The 20,449-nt window shown below is 45.6% G+C and overlaps 1 protein-coding gene across 2 annotated transcripts in view; it reads right to left on the bottom strand.

Annotated features, from left to right (window-relative positions):
- LOC142245128 (putative methyltransferase DDB_G0268948) overlaps window positions 1–20,449 on the bottom strand; it is a 108,353-nt gene that overhangs the window by 87,229 nt on the left and 675 nt on the right. The window contains exon 1 of one of the 2 annotated variants that reach the window (XM_075317486.1): window positions 468–557. The exons of the other annotated variant lie outside the window; for it this stretch is intronic. The gene's annotated coding sequence lies outside the window, so the exon portion shown is untranslated. Of the gene's footprint in view, window positions 1–467; window positions 558–20,449 lie in introns of those variants that run through there. 2 annotated transcript variants of the gene reach the window in all.

The raw sequence follows: 20,449 nt of genomic DNA, 5'->3' as shown, positions 1-20,449 counted from the left end.
TGCGTTTTTGAAGATGTAGTATGTCAATTCTTTTTGCGCTTTTTCCAGCGTTTTTGAGTCCTTCCAGTTAATAGATTTGACTTAAAAAGCGCATTGGGCAAAATACGGTAAAAACGCTGCATCTTTGTGGTTAAGAAATGATGCAGTGTGTGAACATAGCCTAAGCATAAAAATATATACAATTTATAAATATACAAATGTGTAATAATCATAATGTCAAATTAGAAATTAGAATGAAAATAACAGTTAAAAAATACAACTAAAGCTTACAGCCAAATTAATATGGAAGCAGTATATACAGTACGTACCGCAGGACTACAAGAGCAAAAACAGCAACTCTAACAAGGGAGAATAACGGCTCCAATTCAGATTGAAAACTGGGAACTACATAGTATAACATACACTGAAGGAGATAAGATATGTAACTGGAGTGTGCCAAAAACAAACATTTCCAAAAGGAAACTAACCTGAATAAAAAAATTAGAATTCGTATAACTTCCCAGAGGACGGAGAGCAGTAACCTCTTCAGAGTGAACAGAACGTGATATGCAGAATTACACGCACTGAAGGCATTAAGATAATTGACTGAGTGTGTCAAAAGAAAGCACTTTTTTTTTTTTTTTTTTTTTTTTTTTAAAAAAGGAACATAAAGGAAAATTATAAATTACCGGAGGACAGAGTGCAGTAAATTCCAAAACCAAAGGCGCTTACAAATAAGAGGCAGCTGAACTCTAAAAAAAAGTGAGTAAACAAAATGCATAATCCAAAGAGAATGATAATTACTCCTAGGTAATATATCAACAGGGAAAATGTCTATGTGAGCGATAAATAAAAAAATTATAATAAGGATTGTGATTATACAGTCCTATATAATCAGACTTATATATCACTTCTTTCTATGTAATTCTATAATCCAATTGCACATGTTTCTTCAGAAATGTCTTTAGTTCCATAACCACCGAGGACTCTCAGTTTTTTAATCAATTTTCTCTCTCTTTTTATTATGAATAGATGAGTGGACCACTGGAAGTTCGGTTTGGTGATTTCAGCCGGACTTTAGATAAAGTTAGGTTTGGGACCTGGACTTGGCCTGAAGTCCCATGGAAGTCACTAAATGGGAAATTTGATTCTCCGCCCACATGCAGCCATTTCCGGGGCAGGATTTTTAATTTTTAATTTTTTTGTGTGCACACTACATCTGATCATGCTGTTGTTACCCACAGCGAGAGCCGATCAAGTACTGCAGGTAACTCATACTAGACTGAGCAATTGAGTGTACCTGAGCACAGTGATGCTCGCTCGAGTGGTTTACATACAGGGGGTATGGAAAGTATTCAGACCCCCTTTAAATTTTCACTCTTTGCTTCATTGCAGTCATTTGATAAATTCAAAAAAGTTCATTTTTGTTCTCATTAATGTACAGTCTGCACCCCATCTTGACAGGAAAAAAATCAGAAATGTAGAAACTTTTGCAAATTTATTAAACAAGAAAAACTGAAATATCACATGATCATAAGTATTCAGACCCTTTGCTCAGACACTCATATTTAAGTCACATGCTGTCCATTTCCTTGTGATCCTCATTGAGATGGTTCTTCTCCTTAATTAGAGTCCAGCTGTGTTTAATTAAACTGATAGGACTTGATTTGGAAAGGCACACACCTGTCTATATAAGACCTCACAGCTCACACTGCATGTCAGACCAAATGAAAATCATGAGGTCAAAGGAACTGCCCAAGGAGCTCAAAGACAGAATTTTGGCTAGGCACAGATCTGGCCATGCTTACAAAAGAATTTCTGCAGTGCTCAAGGTTCCTAAGAGCACAGTGGCCTCCATAATCCTTAAATGGAAGAAGTTTGGGACCACCAGAGATCTTCCTAGACCTGGTCATCCAGCCAAACTGAGCAATCGTGGGAGAAGAGCCTTGGTGAGAGAGGTAAAGAAGAACACCAAGATCACTGTGGCTGAGCTCCAGAGATGCAGTAGGGAGATGGGAGAAAGTTCCACAAAGTCAACTATCACTGCAGCCCTCCACTAGTCAGGCCTTTATGGCAGAGTGGCCCAACAGAAGCCTCTCCTCTGTGCAAGACATATGAAAGCCTGCATAGGGTTTGCAAAAAAAAAAAAAAAAACACACGGACTCCCAGACTATGAGAAATAAGATTCTCTGGTCTGATGAGATGAAGTGTAATGGCCAGAGGTCCTATTAAGATCCAGTGAGTCACAGACCGAGACTGAGGCAGAAATGAACAACAGTATTTTACTGAAATGGGGGTCAAATTACGGTGAAATGTAGAATATAATAAGCTCAAAAACATTACCATTAATAATTTTCACACACTAAGCGCTAGCCGAAAATCAATGCACCGATCTCAGAGATCCCAGTATATGTAAATCACATTTGGGACCCGGAACAAATTTACCTACACGTTAAACTTATCAAACTGGAAAGACGATGTAAATTAGGTGAGGGTGGTCTGATGGAACCTCTGAGATGGCGCACTGAGTATAACTTATCACAGATAATAATACAATACACTAAATTAATGATGACTATACACTTATCACAGGGATACCCGGGTATCTCACAACCTATGGTACCATTAAACTCCAATGTAACTTTACACCGGTATGTTTCCACGTGGGCTGCAGCAGGTCCAGAAAAATAAAAATAAAACTTTGGTGCCAAAAATAAGTACTTATTGCAAAAAAAAAAACCAAAGTTTGGCAGCTATCAGCCAATGCCAGAGTCACCTGTCAAGCACTTTAATTCTGTAGCCTCAGGGTGCAGTCTGGGGATCACTCCTTTCCAGGGCTTGTCAGAATCCTTCCAATGGGGATGACACCGGACGCCGTCTCTCTTATCGCAGTCACTCACGGCCTTACTGGACATCAATCACTTGCTCTGTCAGGGAGGGAAACATCTCCTCAGCTTCTCCTCAAATGCTCTTTCAGTTGGACCCAGGTCTGCACAACTGGATCGCTTATCACACAGTGATGTGGTATTGTCTTCGCAATTTCTGTTTCCCTTCACTCTCCTCAGATGCTGTCACTGGCTCTGTTCACCAACAAGTCTCTTGGTCACCAACCGGGGCTTACAACCAACTTTTTAAGGCCCATATTGCTTCACCTACTACGTTTTCAAAAACCCGTTGCCATGGACACCTAACTCCCTCCTTGCACTTCCTGGATCTCCACAACTACTTCCTGTTTATCGCTCAGACAGACAGGCAGACTCCGCAGGGTCCTAATGCTCGCCCTGTATTGTCATAGTTCACTCTCTTACATGCCACCCCACTAGAGGTTGGCGTCCTCGACATACCTCCCCACTCAAAATCATCCTGTGCGTAGCGCTGAGGGGGTATTCCTGCCGTAGGTCGAGTGGTTCTCCGAAGGTCCTTCCCAACGGATTCTGTCCCCGAAGGGGCAGGAGTCCCTTCAGAAGTGTCATCAGAGGAAAGGCGTGACACTGCCCCCTCTTGAAGTGCGACACCCCGTGACCCATTATTCATGTCAGGTGGCTGACTCAAGCCGTCACCCTCGAAAGGACATTCCACCGGCTCAACACTCTTTCCACACAGGTGCAGATCATTCACAGGGGGCAGATAAACAGGCGCAGAGGAGGGCTCATCATCAAACTCAAAAACATCAGGAGTACCTGACCCTTGGGACACAGCCTCTGGTTCCGTAGAAACGGGAGCCACGTCCTCAAACCAGCACCGTTGTAGCATGTTACGGTGAAGATTACGAGTGAGCCCCCCTGCCCCCACGGGCTCGACCTCATAAACTGGAATCTCAGGGTTCACTCGTCTCTTTATCAGGTATGGGGTCGCCTCCCATCGATCGGCCAGTTTCCCTGTCGGTCGTTTGACCCTCACCAACACTCTATCCTCTGGGGAGAAAGGTTCCGTCTGCACAGGCCTCGTGTCCCTATGAGACACCTGATTGAGTCTATTACCCACCACCTGATGCACCACTCTCAGTCGCTGCTGGTGTTCCCGAACCCATTCAGATGCAGTCCGAGGGGAATCAGAGGAGGGATCTGGCATGTTCAAATCTTCAATATCCCTCCCAGGTCTCCCAAACATCAACATGTGTGGCGAATAGCCCATAGTGCTGTGCAATCGATTGTTGTAGGCCCACATTAGTTCAGGGAGGTACTCAGGCCAGTGGCCCTGCTGCCCTTCCTCTAATGTTCTCATCATCTGTATCAAGGTACGATTGAAACGCTCACAGGCCCCATTTCCTTGGGGATGGTAAGGTGTCGTTCTTGAATGTGCTATGCCATACAGCCGGCGCAGCTCTTCCATTAGTGTCCCCTGGAAACATGCCCCCTGGTCTGAGTGTATCCTTTGCGGACACCCAAACACTTGGAGAAAATGACGACACACAGCCTTAGCCGCCGACTCCGCTGTCTGATCTCTTGTCGGCACTGCCACAGCATATTTAGTGAAGTGGTCTGTCATTACCAAGCAATAGGAGCACCCAGACGTCGAGTATCCTATCACGACATAATCAATCATGAGCAATTCCAAGGGGGCAGACGTTTTAATGGTTTGAGTAGGGGCCCGCTGCTCAGGACTCTTACTGAGCCCACAGACCCGACATTGCCGACATGCCTCCGCTACCATCCCTCCCAAGTCAGGGCAATAGAGGGTTCGCTGTAACCACTGGAGTGTCTTTTCACTACCAAAGTGGGCTCCTTTCTCATGTGCCTCGCGGGCAACCATCGGACCCATCCCTACAGGGATTACCAGTTGGTACCGGTGTTGCAGCTCCGATGGCAGATACACCTTACAATACAAAAGATCCTGTTCCACACACAACTTATCCCACTGTCGAAATAGTTTAATTCCTTCTGCGGATAGTTGGGCCTTGTCCTCTATACTCGGCCAAATCCCATTTTGTACCCAGGTGCGCACTCGCGAGATGTCTGGACACTCGTTTTGATCTTTTGCCCAATCTGATGGCGTTTTTCCCAGGACACACGGCATCCCTGATGCCACCCCACTTGAATGTACCACACTGCGGAAGATAGGTACCTGCCCCAAGTCAGGGGTCTCTGTGTCCTCGAGCTGGTCATCAATGCTTTCTCCCCTAAATCCAAGGGGTACCCTCGACAATGCGTCCGCATTACCGTTTTCTCGCCCCGAGCGAAACTTAATCTGATAATTAAACTTAGCAAGGCGAGCGACCCATCACTGCTCCAACGCTCCCAGTTTCGCATTCTCTAAGTGAGCAAGAGGGTTATTATCGGTCATGACCAACACCTCAGCTCCCGTTAGATACTCAGCAAAGCGCTCCGTCATTGCCCACACCAGGGCTAACAGCTCTAGGCGAAACGAACTATAATTAGCCGGATTGCGCTCAGTGTCCCTTAAAGACCTGCTGCCATAGGCAATGACCCGCTCCCGGCCATCCTGAATTTGGGCCAGTACCGCCCCCAACCCGTGAAGACTACCGTCAGTGTACAACAGGAAAGGGGTATCAAACCTGGCATATGCCAACAAAGGGGCACTCGTTAGGGCGGCTTTCACCTCGTCAAATGCCTTTTGCTGCTGAGGCCCCCATTGGATAGGGCGGTTGCGAGGACCCAGCGCCGTCCCTCTTAAAAGTTCATTCAGGGGACCCACTACTTGTGAAAACCTGGGCACAAATCGTCGATAGTACCCTGCCAATCCCAAGAAAGCCCGCACCTCCCGTAGAGTCTGAGGAGGTGCCCACCCCTGTACCGCTAAGATCTTACTGACTGAGGGTAACACCCCGTCGGGGGTCACCACATGGCCTAGATACTCTATGCGACTCTTGAACAGTTGACATTTCTTTGGTTTTATCTTTAAGCCATGGCGACTGAGACGTTGGAGCACTTGGCGCAACTTCTCAAGATGGTCTTCAAATGACGTTCCGAACACCACGATGTCATCTAGATATATCAATACCGATTCAAAATTCAGGTCGCCTAAACAGTGTTCCATAAGGCGTTGAAAGGTCCCCGGGGCATTACTGAGTCCGAACGGCATCCGGTTGAATTCATAGAGCCCCATTGGCATAACAAATGCTGTCTTTGCCCGATCTTTCTCAGCCATTGGTACCTGCCAATATCCACTCGCCAAGTCCAACGTTGAAAAGTATTTGGCCCGTCCTAATGCAGACAGGGACTCCTCTATCCGAGGCAACGGGTATGTGTCTCGCACAGTGTGCGCGTTTAATTTCCGATAATCCACACAAAATCGGAGGGTCCCATCCTTCTTTCGGACAAGGACAACGGGAGCAGCCCAAGGACTTTGGCTCTCTCCTATTACTTGATTGTCGAGCATACTGGCAACCATGCCCTTCACCTCTTGATAAAGTGTCGGGGGAATCTGATGATAACGTTCTCTAATGGGAGGGGTGTCCCCCGTGGGAATCTCATGCTCAATCGTCGGTGAGCACCCGAAGTCTTCTGCATGTCGCGAGAAGGCCTCTTCATGTTCCCACATGACCCTCTCCAACTGTTCTAGTTGCACGGAAGTCAGTTCCTCCCGATCTACTCCCATCTGATCCATGATCACACGACCATTCCATTCTTTGGTAGGAGATTCAGGCCCTGCTACTTCGACCGCATATGTCCAGGATGACTGTGGGTCTGGCCGCAATTCAAACACCGCTTTGTCAGGCATCTTCCCCTCTGGCACGAACAGTTCAGCTAGGATGGTCCCAGCAGGAATGGTAATAGCCTCCTCCAACACGTTAATGCATCTGACTGGCACCCGTTCATTCTTCACAATCGTCAGAGACCGGGCCACATGCACCTTGGCACAAGAGGACTTCTCTGGGGCTGGCTCAAGTAATACCTCAAGTCCATTCAGCCTCTGCGCCGCCCCCACTGGCAACATCAAGAGTTCCTCCTGTCGGGGCGCCAGTGAAATCGTGGTCCGTGATGGCACTCGGACAAGGCCCACCCGGCCCCCAGGGACTGCACTTTTCAGCAGATCACAGTTCAGCACTAGGCGGTGTAACATTCTCTGTGTCGGTCGGTGACCTGTAGCACGAGTCCAGTAACGGGGTCCCTCACGGGCATACATCTGATGATTTAGATCTCGCAGAATGTTCATTCCCAGTGTCACTTCCATCCCTCTTCTAGGGGGGTGGTCCACCAGCACTACCCCTTTCTGACCCAGCTCTTGACCAAACATTTTCAGTCTCATCCACACGATCCCTTTCACCGTCAGCTGGCCATTGTTAGCGGCAGTAAGTCTTATCATTCGACCATCTTCGGGAACCACTAGTTGACTGAAGTATTTCTCGAAAACTTCTAGAGGCATAATGGTACATTCAGATCCCGTATCAACCAAGCAATTCATCTTCCGTCCTTCAAATTCTGCTTCTAAGACTGGACTCCATGCAAACAAATCTTGCTCATTCCGTTGGGGGCTTTGTGAGGGGGGGGCCACTGCAAATTGCCCTCTCAAGGCAGCGGCTGGGAGTTTAACATCGGCGGAGGAGTCTCGGGGACTGTGGACATCCGGCAGTATCGTGACATGTGTCCCCGGCGCCCGCACCTCCAGCAGGTGACTGCTCCCTGGGGACGGGGGCTTGAGTCATTCAAAGAGGGCGGTCCGGCTGTCAGTGGAATCACCATCCCAGAGGGTGTAGCTGGTGGCCTCTCCAGGGGAGTAGGGGACGACCCAGCTCTGATTTTAGACACTTCCAGCTTTAGCTCCTTCAACTCAGCACGCAGAGCTTGTACAACATCTACCAGTCCTTCCGCTCCTGACAATTGCATTCCGCCTCCCTCCAGCGGTGTACTGTCCACAGCCCCTTGAACTACCAGAATGGACTCTGCCTCCCTTTCCACCGCGGCTTGGTAAATCTGCCAGAAAGATATTTCTGGGGTAGCCCGGGCCACCTCATACAGTTTATCCCGAAGGAGCCTGTTAGCTAACCCTGTGATGAATTGGTCCCGGAGCAAGTGGTCTACCTCCCGGAACGCTCCCAGGGCCCCTGGATCTAGTCGCTGCACTTCATTCAATGTTTCCTGTAGCGTATTAGAGTACTGCATCAGAGACTCACTTTCCTTTTGAGGGCGGTTAAAGAAAAATGATCGAAGCTGGGTCACACGGGCACGGCCTCCAGAACTCCCCTCTAACAGTACCAAAATTTTCTCTAACGTACTTCTCTCAGCCTCAGGTCGTATCATCACCGTCCGCCTAGCGTCGCCTTCTAGTGCGTTCAATGCCAGTTCTGCTCGTAATGCAGGAGTCAGATTACACATCCGCAGAATACTCTGGACCCTCTCTGCCCAATCCTGCAACGCCATATTACGCCCGTCGTATTTCGGCATGTGCTGGAGTAAAGCTCCTACCGGTACATGCCCACCCACATTCGCCGGGGCTGCCAAAAGACCCGCACCCAGCAGCGGGGCTGCTGATGCGGTGGGATCATTTCTTCCTTCGCCGCCTCCGTCCATGACAAACACTGAATCCTGCCGACTACGCCAAAAATGTAATGACCAGAGGTCCTATTAAGATCCAGTGAGTCACAGACCGAGACTGAGGCACAAATGAACAACAGTATTTTACTGAAATGGGGGTCAAATTACGGTGAAATGTAGAATATAATAAGCTCAAAATCCCCTTAAAAACATTACCATTAATAATTTTCACACACTAAGCGCTAGCCGAAAATCAATGCACCGATCTCAGAGATCCCAGTATATGTAAATCACATTTGGGACCCGGAACAAATTTACCTACACGTTAAACTTATCAAACTGGAAAGACGATGTAAATTAGGTGAGGGTGGTCTGATGGAACCTCTGAGATGGCGCACTGAGTATAACTTATCACAGATAATAATACAATACACTAAATTAATGATGACTATACACTTATCACAGGGATACCCGGGTATCTCACAACCTATGGTACCATTAAACTCCAATGTAACTTTACACCGGTATGTTTCCGCGTGGGCTGCAGCAAGTCCAGAAAAATAAAAATAAAACTTTGGCGCCAAAAATAAGTACTTATTGCAAAAAAAAACAACAAAGTTTGGCAGATATCAGCCAATGCCAGAGTCACCTGTCAAGCACTTTAATTCTGTAGCCTCAGGATGCAGTCTGGGGATCACTCCTTTCCAGGGCTTGTCAGAATCCTTCCAATGGGGATGACACCGGACGCCGTCTCTCTTATCGCAGTCACTCACGGCCTTACTGGACATCAATCACTTGCTCTGTCAGGGAGGGAAACATCTCCTCAGCTTCTCCTCAAATGCTCTTTCAGTTGGACCCAGGTCTGCACAACTGGATCGCTTATCACACAGTGATGTGGTATTGTCTTCGCAATTTCTGTTTCCCTTCACTCTCCTCAGATGCTGTCACTGGCTCTGTTCACCAACAAGTCTCTTGGTCACAAACCGGGGCTTACAACCAACTTTTTAAGGCCCATATTGCTTCACCTACTACGTTTTCAAAAACCCGTTGCCATGGACACCCAACTCCCTCCTCGCACTTCCTGGATCTCCACAACTACTTCCTGTTTATCGCTCAGACAGACAGGCAGACTCTTCCTAATGCTCGCCCTGTATTGTCATAGTTCACTCTCTTACAGAAGATAGAACTTTTTGGTGATAATTCTAAGCGGTATGTGTTGAGAAAACCAGGCACTGCTCATCACCTGCCCAACAAAATTCCAACAGTGAAACATGGTGGTGGCAGCATCCTGCTATGGGGGTGTTTTTCAGCTGCAGGGCCAGAACAACTGGTTGCAATTGAAGAAAAATTGAATGCGGCCAAGCACAGAGATATCCTGGAAGAAAACCACTTTCAGAGTGCTCTGGACCTCAGACTTGACCAAAGGTTCACCTTCCAACAAGAGAATAACCCAAAGCACACAGCTAAAATAAAGGAATGGCTTCAGAACAACTCTATGACCATTCTTGACTGGCCAACCAGAGATCTGACCGACATCCAATTGAGCATCTCTGGAGAGACCAGAAAATGGATGTCCACCAGCGTTCACCATCCAACTTGATTGAACTGGAGAGGATCTGCAAGGAAGAATGGCAGAGGATCCCCAAATCCAGGTGTGAAAAACGTGTTGCATCATTCCCAAGAAGACTCATGGCTGCACTAGCCCAAAAGGGTGCTTCTACTCAATACTGAGCAGAGGGTCTGAATACTTATGACCATGTGATATTTCAGTTTTTCTTGTTTAATAAATTTGCAAAACATTCTACATTTCTTGGGGTTTTTTTTTTACAAGATGGGGTGCAGAGTGTACATTAATGGGAAAAAAATGAACTTTTGTGAATTTACCAAATGGCTGTAATGAAACAAAGAGTGAAAAATTTAAAGGAGTCTGAAATCTTTCCGTACCCACTGTACATCCAACATACATTAGATGACACACAGTACATTCCATGATATAAACTACATTTTCTGTGTTGCAGTTGATCAGTTGTTTAATGTTATGAACTGATCTCTGATCATAGTTTGAAAACCAAAAAGGTGATGAAGTGGATTGCAATAGTTTGCTGCTCAGCTCAATTATAAAAAAAAACCAAGGAGAAAATTGTAGAAAAAATACCCTGACTATAAATAAATAAATTGCAAGTGCTTAATAAACAGGGTACTTAGTATATACATTTTTGCAAAAAGGTAAGAAGCTGTCTCACCTCGTCACGGTGTACCCATCTGAGACAGTCCCTAACCTACTAAAGTTAAAAACATATTCTGTACCTGACTAGTGTCATGTCAAAACTTCAATATGGATGGTAAAGTGGTTAGCTGGGTCCCAGATTAAATACACAGCAAAAAGTGAAAAGCAGGTAATTGTTCAGCCTCAGTATCAGGAGGGCTGCACCCCCAACTTGTATTAAAGCAAGATAACAGACAAAAAAAAAAAAAAAAAAACCAAAAAACTGAGCTGTGACAAATAAGCTCAATTATGTCCAATAGGCTCACCTATTAGTGATGAGCGAGTACTAAAAAGCTCGGGTACTCGAGGCTCGGGCCGAGCATCCCAAGATACTCGTGTACTCGGCCCGAGCACCGAGCCCAATGTTATCCTATGGGAGACCCGAGTATTTTTGTGAAATGACCCCCGGCAGCATGTAGAAACCCTAAAAATGTCACAAAAGTCTCAGAAGAGTGCTCAAATGACATGGCAACAGCATGGGGAAGATCCCTTGAAGCATTTATCACTCAAAAGTCACAGCTGTGAACAATTTTGTTCGCGTTTTACGCCATTTTTACGGACTCACCAGAAAACCTTCAAAAATGACACCAAAATGAATTTTCATGGCGGAAATGTTAAGGGCACATACCCAATAGTGAGATAGAGCTAATGTATGTTACTTTTTGAGATTAATACATGAAAGATTTTACGTAAAACATTGTGTGGCACTCCGATGTCCCTGAAAAGAGACGTACATAAAGGCCTCTGAGTCTAATGTGCCCATTTTGAGGAAGTGAGTCTTTGTAGTATTTTCCTTTGCCAGGGCAGTCCAAAATTGTGAGGTTCACCAATGCCCCTGCATACAGACGTGCATGAGGGCCTGTAAACCTGAAGTGCCCATTGTAAGGAAGTGGGTCTATTGTAGTATAGCCCTTAGGCAGGGCAGCCAAAAATTGGGAGGCTCCACGTTGTCCCTGGATAGAGACGTGCATGATGGCCTGTAAACCTGAAGTGCCCATTGTAAGGAAGTGGGTCTATTGTAGTATAGCCCTTAGGCAGGGCATCCAAAAATTGGGAGGCTCCACGTTGTCCCTGGATAGAGACGTGCATGATGGCCTGTAAACCTGAAGTGCCCATTGTCAGGAAGTGGGTGTATTATAGTATAGCCCTTAGGCAGGGCAGCCAAAAATTGGGAGGCTCCACGTTGTCCCTGGATAGAGACGTGCATGAGGGCCTCAAAACATTGTTCCCATTGCAAAGGAGCGGGTCTCCTGTCGTTGTAATGTCCATTCTGCAAAGAATGGGCGAAAAAATTTACCACTGGGGGTATACCTGAAACAAAGGCCTAACTATTGTAACGGTCATCATGGTGGCGCATGAGGAGAAGGAGGAGCAGTCCAGCGATTATCCAAAGTCCAGAAGTGTGTACCCATGGGTGAGTGGAGGTACATGGCAAATTCCCGTTACAAACTTTAAATTCCGCTCTCATTTGCTGGTGGTGTGGTGAAGTCTGGCCCAATCCAACCCTTGTTCATCTTGATCAGAGTCAGCCTGTCAGCATTTTCAGTTGACAGGCGGGTGCGTTTATCTGTAATGATTCCACCTGCGGCACTAAAAACACGCTCTGACAAAACGCTAGCGGCAGGGCAGGCCAGGACTTCCAAGGCGTAGAGAGCCAATTCATGCCACGTGTCCACCTTGGATACCCAATAATTGTAAGGCACAGAGGAATGTCGGAGTACAGTTGTTCGATCTGAAAAGGTACTCCTTGAGCATCTGGGCAAACTTAGGATTTCTTGTGGCACGACCCCGCACCTCAGGGGCTGTGGTACGTGAGGGGCTGAGAAAACTGTCCCACATCTTAAAGACTGTTCCCCTACCTCTGGTGGATTGGACTTGTGCCTCTCTCGGCTGTACGCCTTGGTTGTCCACTGATTCCTGACCTATGCCGCTAGCGTTTTGTGAGGGGAATGCTTTGCCTACTTCCGTGACTATGGCCTTCCAGAACTGCTGCATTTTGGTTGACCTCTCCGCCTCGGGAATAAGAGACATAAAGTTCTCCTTGTAGCGTGGGTCTAACAGTGTTACCAACCAGTAATGATTGTCGGCCAAGATGTTCTTAACGCGAGGGTCACGAGACAGGCAGCTTACCATAAAGTCAGCCATGTGCGCCAGACTCTTAACAGCCAGGACTTCAGTAGCCTGACCAACACGATGACTGAACATGCTGTCCTCCTCCTCCTCCTCCTCATCTACCCTGTCCTCTGGCCAGCCACGCTGAACCGAGGATATGACTGGTGTGCATGTCATATCCTCAATTTGGCCGGAGAGTTGCTCCATGTCTTCATCCTCCTCCTCGTCATAGTCCTCCACTGCACGTTATGATGAGACGAGGCTGGGCTGTGTGTTATCACCCACACCCACTACTGTTTCTTGCTGAAACTCATCGCGCTCCGCCTGCAATGCATCATGTTTGTTTTTGAGCAGAGACCGTTTTAGAAGGCATAGTAGCGGTATGGTGACGCTAATAATGGCGTCATCACCACTCACCATCTTGGTGGAGTCCTCAAAGTTTTGGAGGATGGTACATAGGTCGGACATCCATCTCCACTCCTCAGGTGTTATGTGTGGAGTTTGACCCATTTCCCGACGGCTTAGGTGATGCAGGTACTCAACAACTGCCCTCTTCTGCTCACATATCCTGACCAACATGTGCAGAGTTGAATTCCAACGCGTGGGGACATCACACACCAGTCTGTGAGCCGGAAGATGCAAACGGCGCTTAAAGCCGGCAAGGCCGGCTGAAGCAGTAGGTGACTTTCGAAAATGTGCAGACAGGCGGCGAACTTTTACCAGCAGATCAGACAGCTCTGGGTATGACTTTAGAAAGCGCTGAACCACGAGGTTGAGCACATGGGCCACGCATGAAACATGTGTCAGCTGGCCTCGCCTCAAAGGCACCACCAGGTTCCGGCCATTGTCACATACGACCTTTCCTGGCTTTAGGTTCAGAGGTGTGAGCCAGTGATCTGCCTGCTGTTTCAGAGCTGTCCACACCTCTTCTGCATTGTGGGGTTTGTCACCTATGCAGATTAGCTTCAGCACAGCCTGTTGCCGCTTCGCCGAGGCAGTGCTGCAGTGCTTCCAGCTTGGGACTGGTGTGGAGGGTAAAGTGGATGAGGATGTGCAGGAGGAGGAGGAGGCTGAAGAGCATGACATTCCGGAGCTGTAGAGTGTGGGTGAAACCCTGACTGAGGTAGGGCCTGCAAACCTTGGTGTGGGAAGGACGTGTTCCGTCCCTCGCTCAGACTGGGTCCCAGCTTCCACAATATTAACCCAGTGTGCCGTCAACGAGATGTAGCGGCCTTGCCCACAAGCACTTGTCCACGTGTCTGTGGTTAGGTGGACTTTGGGTGAAACAGCGTTGTTCAGGGCACGTGTGATGTTTTGTGACACGTGGTTATGCAATGCGGGGACGGCACACCGGGAGAAATAGTGGCGGCTGGGGACCGAGTAACGTGGGACAGCTGCCGCCATCAGGTCGCGGAATGCTTCTGTCTCCACCAGCCTAAAAGGCAACATTTCCAGCGCAAGCAGTCGCGAAATGTTAGCATTTAGAACTGTGGCATGTGGGGCGTTGGCAGTGTATTTGCGCCTGCGTTCAAAGGTTTGCTGAATGGATAACTGAACGCTGCGCTGGGTCAAGGACGTGCTTGATGATGGTGTTATTTCTGCGTAGGCAACTGCAGGTGCAGGACCGGAGGAGGCTTGTTCGCAGGCAGCATGGACAGGGGATTGGCTCGCATGCACAACCAGCGAAGACGTAGCAGTGACATCAGCAAGCACTGCTCCTCGACTCTGTTGTACTTCCCACAAAGTCGGGTGCTTGGCTGACATGTGCCTGATCATGCTGGTGGTGGTCAGGCTGCTAGTTTTGGTACCCCTGCTGATGCTGGCACGGCAGGTGTTGCAAATGGCCTTTTTAGAATCATCTGGAGCCAACTTAAAAAACTGCCAGACTCAGGAAGACCTAACATTTGTACAGGCACCTTGTGTCGTGTTGTTGTTCCGGGGAACGGTTGCCTGACTTCTGCCTGGAGCCACCACCCTGCTTCTTACTGCCTGTTGGGATGCTATGCCTCTCTCCCCCTGTGCACTGCTGTCCTCGCTCTGCATATCCTCCTGCCAGGTTGGGTCAGTTACTGGATCATCCACCACGTCGTCTTCCTCTTCCGCACCCTGCTCCTCCTCCTGACTTCCTGACAATTTTGTCTCATCATCGTCCACCCCTTGTTGAGACACGTTGCCAACTTCGTGAGAACGTGGCTGCTCAAATATTTGGGCATCTGTACATACGATCTCCTCATGACCCACTTCAACATGAGCTGGCGAGAGGCCAGAATGTGCGAATTGAAACGTGAACAGCTCTTCCGAGTGTCCAAGTGTGGGATCATTAATGTCCGAGGACATGTACTCAGCCTTGTGGTAGGAAGGAGGATCAGGTTCTGAAATGTGCGGTGCAGTATCACGGCTACTGACACTTGACCGTGTGGAAGACAGAGTGTTTGTGGTGGTGCCAATCTGACTGGAAGCATTATCCGCTATCCAACTAACAACCTGTTGACACTGGTCTTGGTTCAAGAGCGGTGTACTGCTGCGGTCCCCAAGAATTTGGGACAGGACGTGCGAGCGACTAGATGTAGCCCTTTGTTGTGGCGAAATTAGAGCTTGCCCACGACCTCGGCCTCTGCCTGCACCACCATCACGTCCACTTCCTTGTTCCTTGCCAACGCCCTTGCGCATTTTGCAATGCTGTGCTGACGTGTATTCACTAGACTTGTGCGTTATATCCAAGTTTGTGCAAATCGTGCACCTGTACGCTGCCACTGACAGGCACACACGTGCGGTTTTTAAATGCAAGCACGGACGCACTAAGAACCTAACAGGTTTTTAGGAGCAAAAATTACTGAGAAGTCTGACACTATCAGCCACTGCTGACTGACGTGTATTATACACTACACTTGTGCGTTATATAATAGTTTGTGAAAAACGCACACAAGTGCACCTGTACGCTGCCACCGACAGGCACACACGTGCGGTTTTTAAATGCAAGCACGGACGCACTAAGAACCTAACAGGTATTTAGGAGCAAAAATTACTGAGAAGTCTGACACTATCTGGACTGTTTTAGACTGTGTACACCAGCCCCAGATATGATGAAGGCTGGTATACGGTCACCACTAGGAATGGCTATATACCCTGCCTGCCTGCCTGCCTGTATACTGCTACAATAGTCCTGATAAGGACTCTTCTGGTCACTAGCCTGTATTCCTATGGGGAGATAAGGTATGCACACCAGTGACTATGTAAGGGGAATACATCGAATAGCAGAAACTGCTGTGTGAATACTGACTTGAAAAATCCAATAGCTATATGAAGAGTGAAAATGTGAAAAATGGAATCTGCATTACTGCCATGAACATATGAATCAAGAGAAATTTAGCTACTGAATTGATCAATGCAATAGAGCCCCAACACTACGCCAAAGTATTTCTCTACGTTGGGGTCCCTAGCTTGTGTGTGTCCTCTCATGCAGTTAAAAAACTTACCGTGTTCTTGGCAGTAATGCAGATTCCATTTTTCACATTTTCACTCTTCATATAGCTATTGGATTTTTCAAGTCAGTATTCACACAGCAGTTTCTGCTATTCCATGTATTCCCCTTACATAGTCACTGGTGTGCATACCTTATCTCCCCATAGTGATGTTTTTTTAGGTTTTTTGCACCCAGTTCAGACTTAGAATGGTGTTCCAAACGTTATTCGTTATTGTTAGTAGTTTTTCGTTTGTGAACCCTCCCCACCACACCTATTGCCAATCCATATAATACGCATAAATAGCCTGGGTCTCAGCTTCCCATACACGGTAAGTTTTTTAACTGCATGAGAGGACACACACAAGCTAGGGACCCCAACGTAGAGAAATACTTTGGCGTAGTGTTGGGGCTCTATTGCATTGATCAATTCAGTAGCTAAATTTCTCTTGATTCATATGTTCATGGCAGTAATGCAGATTCCATTTTTCACATTTTCACTCTTCATATAGCTATTGGATTTTTCAAGTCAGTATTCACACAGCAGTTTCTGCTATTCCATGTATTCCCCTTACATAGTCACTGGTGTGCATACCTTATCTCCCCATAGTGATGTTTTTTTAGGTTTTTTGCACCCAGTTCAGACTTAGAATGGTGTTCCAAACGTTATTCGTTATTGTTAGTAGTTTTTCGTTTGTGAACCCTCCCCACCACACCTATTGCCAATCCATATAATACGCATAAATAGCCTGGGTCTCAGCTTCCCATACACGGTAAGTTTTTTAACTGCATGAGAGGACACACACAAGCTAGGGACCCCAACGTAGAGAAATACTTTGGCGTAGTGTTGGGGCTCTATTGCATTGATCAATTCAGTAGCTAAATTTCTCTTGATTCATATGTTCATGGCAGTAATGCAGATTCCATTTTTCACTTTTTCACATTTTCACTCTTCATATAGCTATTGGATTTTTCAAGTCAGTATTCACACAGCAGTTTCTGCTATTCCATGTATTCCCCTTACATAGTCACTGGTGTGCATACCTTATCTCCCCATAGTGATGTTTTTTTAGGTTTTTTGCACCCAGTTCAGACTTAGAATGGTGTTCCAAACGTTATTCGTTATTACTAGCCTGTATTCCGACCTGGCTATACCCTGCCTGTATATAGCAACAATAGTCCTGAGAAGGACTCTGCTACTGTACTCCGACCTGGCTATACCCTGCCTGCCTGTATACAACTAGAATAGTCCTGAGAAGGACTTCTGGTCACACTGTTTGGAGCCCTGCTACGGAAATAACTATAAAGGGCCGCAAACCTTTCCCTGAAGCAGCAACACTCTCCCTGCACTGACTGTCTGGATGGCTGTGAGCAGAGCACAGCGCGCCCGCCAGTATAAAGGCTCGGTCACGCTGTGCGGGCCGGCCAATCACTGCAATTCCACAACTAACAGGGCTGTGGCATTGCAGTGGTCTGCCAGCCAATCCCTGCATGAGGGCTGGCTCTCAAAAGAGCGCCAACATGCAGGGATGAAGACCACGAGTACAGCACGAGTATCGCGAGATTACTCCGTCCCCGCCGAGTAGCCCGAGTACAGTGATACTCGTGCGAGTACCGAGTAGTAACAAGCATGCTCGCTCATCACTATCACCTATCTTACCAACAGGTAAATAGATAAAAAAACAAAAAAATGTATAGGGGCAATCCAGGACTAAAATCCATAATGTTTATTCAATTGGACATCTTAAAAATCCATTAAGATAACATGAAGAAGAGCCATCTTACGCAGTTAGAGCATGTACACACTCTTAATCATAGATAATAAAATCAAGATTATATCACAAATATATACAAATATACAAAGGAAACATCCACCAATCTAAGAATAATTAGCAATCTTGATTAATTTATGTAAGTATGAATAAAGAGTCCTTCACGTACTTTAACCCATCACATCAAAAAAGCTTGATGGATATCAAACAATACCTACAATTTATTATTTATTTTCTTCATAAAAAAAAAGTGTGAATAAATATAATGACACTTCATTCATATATTAAGTTATTTACTCTGCATATCATATAGAAATTTATATCTATAATTAAACATAAAGACTTGCAGCTCTTCCAACAGTGTGAACAGGTGCGTATCTGTTCATAATGTATAACATATATATCAAGACAAACAGTCGCACACTATAATGGCAAAAGATTTAAAATAATAGCAATCTAGAAAAAAAGTTTTTTGAGGCGTTTGGCATATTAGAATGGCCATTTCCATCCCTGCTCAGTAGCCACATCACGGCAACCTCATTATGCAGGGTCCTACTCTATACTAGCTACATGTAAGGGCCCATTAGCCCCAGGAGTGTAAAGCTTTTAATGGGGGGGAGGGGGGGTCACTCTCTGCCCTTACATGTAGGTTTTTTTAAAAAAAACAATAAACACATAGAATCCAAATTGCCATTATGCTTGTCCAAAAAATGTTTGCAATCACCTGCATAATTCCTGTTTTTTTATTTTTTATTTTATTTTAAATATATTATGTATGTGTCCTGCCAGAGCAGAGGAAAACTATAATGACAAACAAAAAAACAATATTTGATAGAGACTCTGCAGACTACCAGCAAAATCAGGTTTATACATGGAGGAAAAATAATACTCCCCGACATAAATACATTTTAAATTTTAAATACATTTTAAAACATGGCAATACACCCGAGGAGCATAATTTAAGTACACAAAGACATGTATTTTTCTCTTCCTCATAAACGGACTTTGATACAAATAGTTCTATCGTAGAGGCTATTTTAATCAATTCTAGAAAAAAGTCATCTCCCTCAATAAACAGGAGAGGAAACGCAGTAGAAAGAAGAGAATTGCCACCCAGGAATGCTTCCAACTTTAAGAAAAAAATCTAAACATGTTGGGTAATAATGCAGTTATTGGTTTTTTGACTCCCATGATTTTGTCTTCCCTGCAAATGACCATGCTTTCAAGGGGTTTGAATTATGTTACCTTCTATGACTTTGACCTGTTTCACACTTTGTTTGATGTAAATAAATTTGTTAGACTCTTAACTGTTAAAAAAACCCATTGTTTTTGGTAAAGATGATTATAATACAGGCGTAAATATGGTAGAACCTTTGGAAGATTTATATCTTATTGATACCTGCCATACATTTAGTGAGCAAAAAGTCCATATTATATTTCAGGTTCTATTTAGAGAAAATAATAATGTAAGTGAGGGAAATGGATCAGACGTGAATGTTCAAACAAAAAAATCCTAATTATTATCCTAAAGAATCGTGGGTAGAAGCTTTGGATGCCTACAAACTATAACCAAAGAATCTCTCGAAGAATGAATTTAGAGCACTATCGGATTTCCCAAAAAATAAAAATCTAGTAATTAAGAAGGCAGATAAAGTGGCATGTGTTGTGGTTTTGGATGCTGACTTTTATAGACTACAGGTGTTAACAATGCTAAATGATGTTCAAACATATAAGAAAGTGTTAAAAAATTCAACAGATGTATGTCGGGAAAAATTAATAAACTTGGTGGTGGAGTGTTGCCGTGTAGGCACATTGAAGGCTCATACATTGAAGTTTATTAATAAAGACAACTGCCCTATAGCAATTTTTCATGGTCTCCCCAAGATGCACAAAGAAAGATTTCCACCCCCTCTGCGCCCTATAATTTCTGCAATTGGATCTCTTGGGGAATGTCTCCAACATTTGATCTATCGCATACCGGTTTATTTAAAGGATGGCACTTCCATTTTGCTGGCCTTTGACAAATTGAACTGGCAAGCAGACTATAAATTTGCCACATGTGACATTATAGATCTGTATTCTTCGATTCCACACAGAGTGGCCCTTCTGGCAATCTCTTATGATCTTGATTGATTGAGTACCTATGGTAGGGTACTTTAGGGGAATTTATATTGCAATCCATCAATTTTTTTGCTTAACAATAAGTTTGATGGAGATTTCTTTTTCCAAGTGAGAGGACTGCCAATGGGTTCTTGTTTCTCAACCACTTTGGCTATACTGGTAGTTACTTAGTGGGAAGAGAAATATAGTTTTGCCCCTGCTAACCTCTTTTCTGACTATTTCATCTGATATGGCCGCTATGTGGATGATATATTACTAATCTGGTCCAGTAACGTAGCGGTCATACCAGATTTTATGAACAACA

Source organism: Anomaloglossus baeobatrachus, chromosome 7 (genome assembly GCF_048569485.1).
Source record: "Anomaloglossus baeobatrachus isolate aAnoBae1 chromosome 7, aAnoBae1.hap1, whole genome shotgun sequence".
Taxonomy (NCBI): domain Eukaryota; kingdom Metazoa; phylum Chordata; class Amphibia; order Anura; family Aromobatidae; genus Anomaloglossus; species Anomaloglossus baeobatrachus.
Note: the sequence above shows the minus strand (reverse complement) of the source record. Positions and strands in the feature narration are given on the sequence as shown.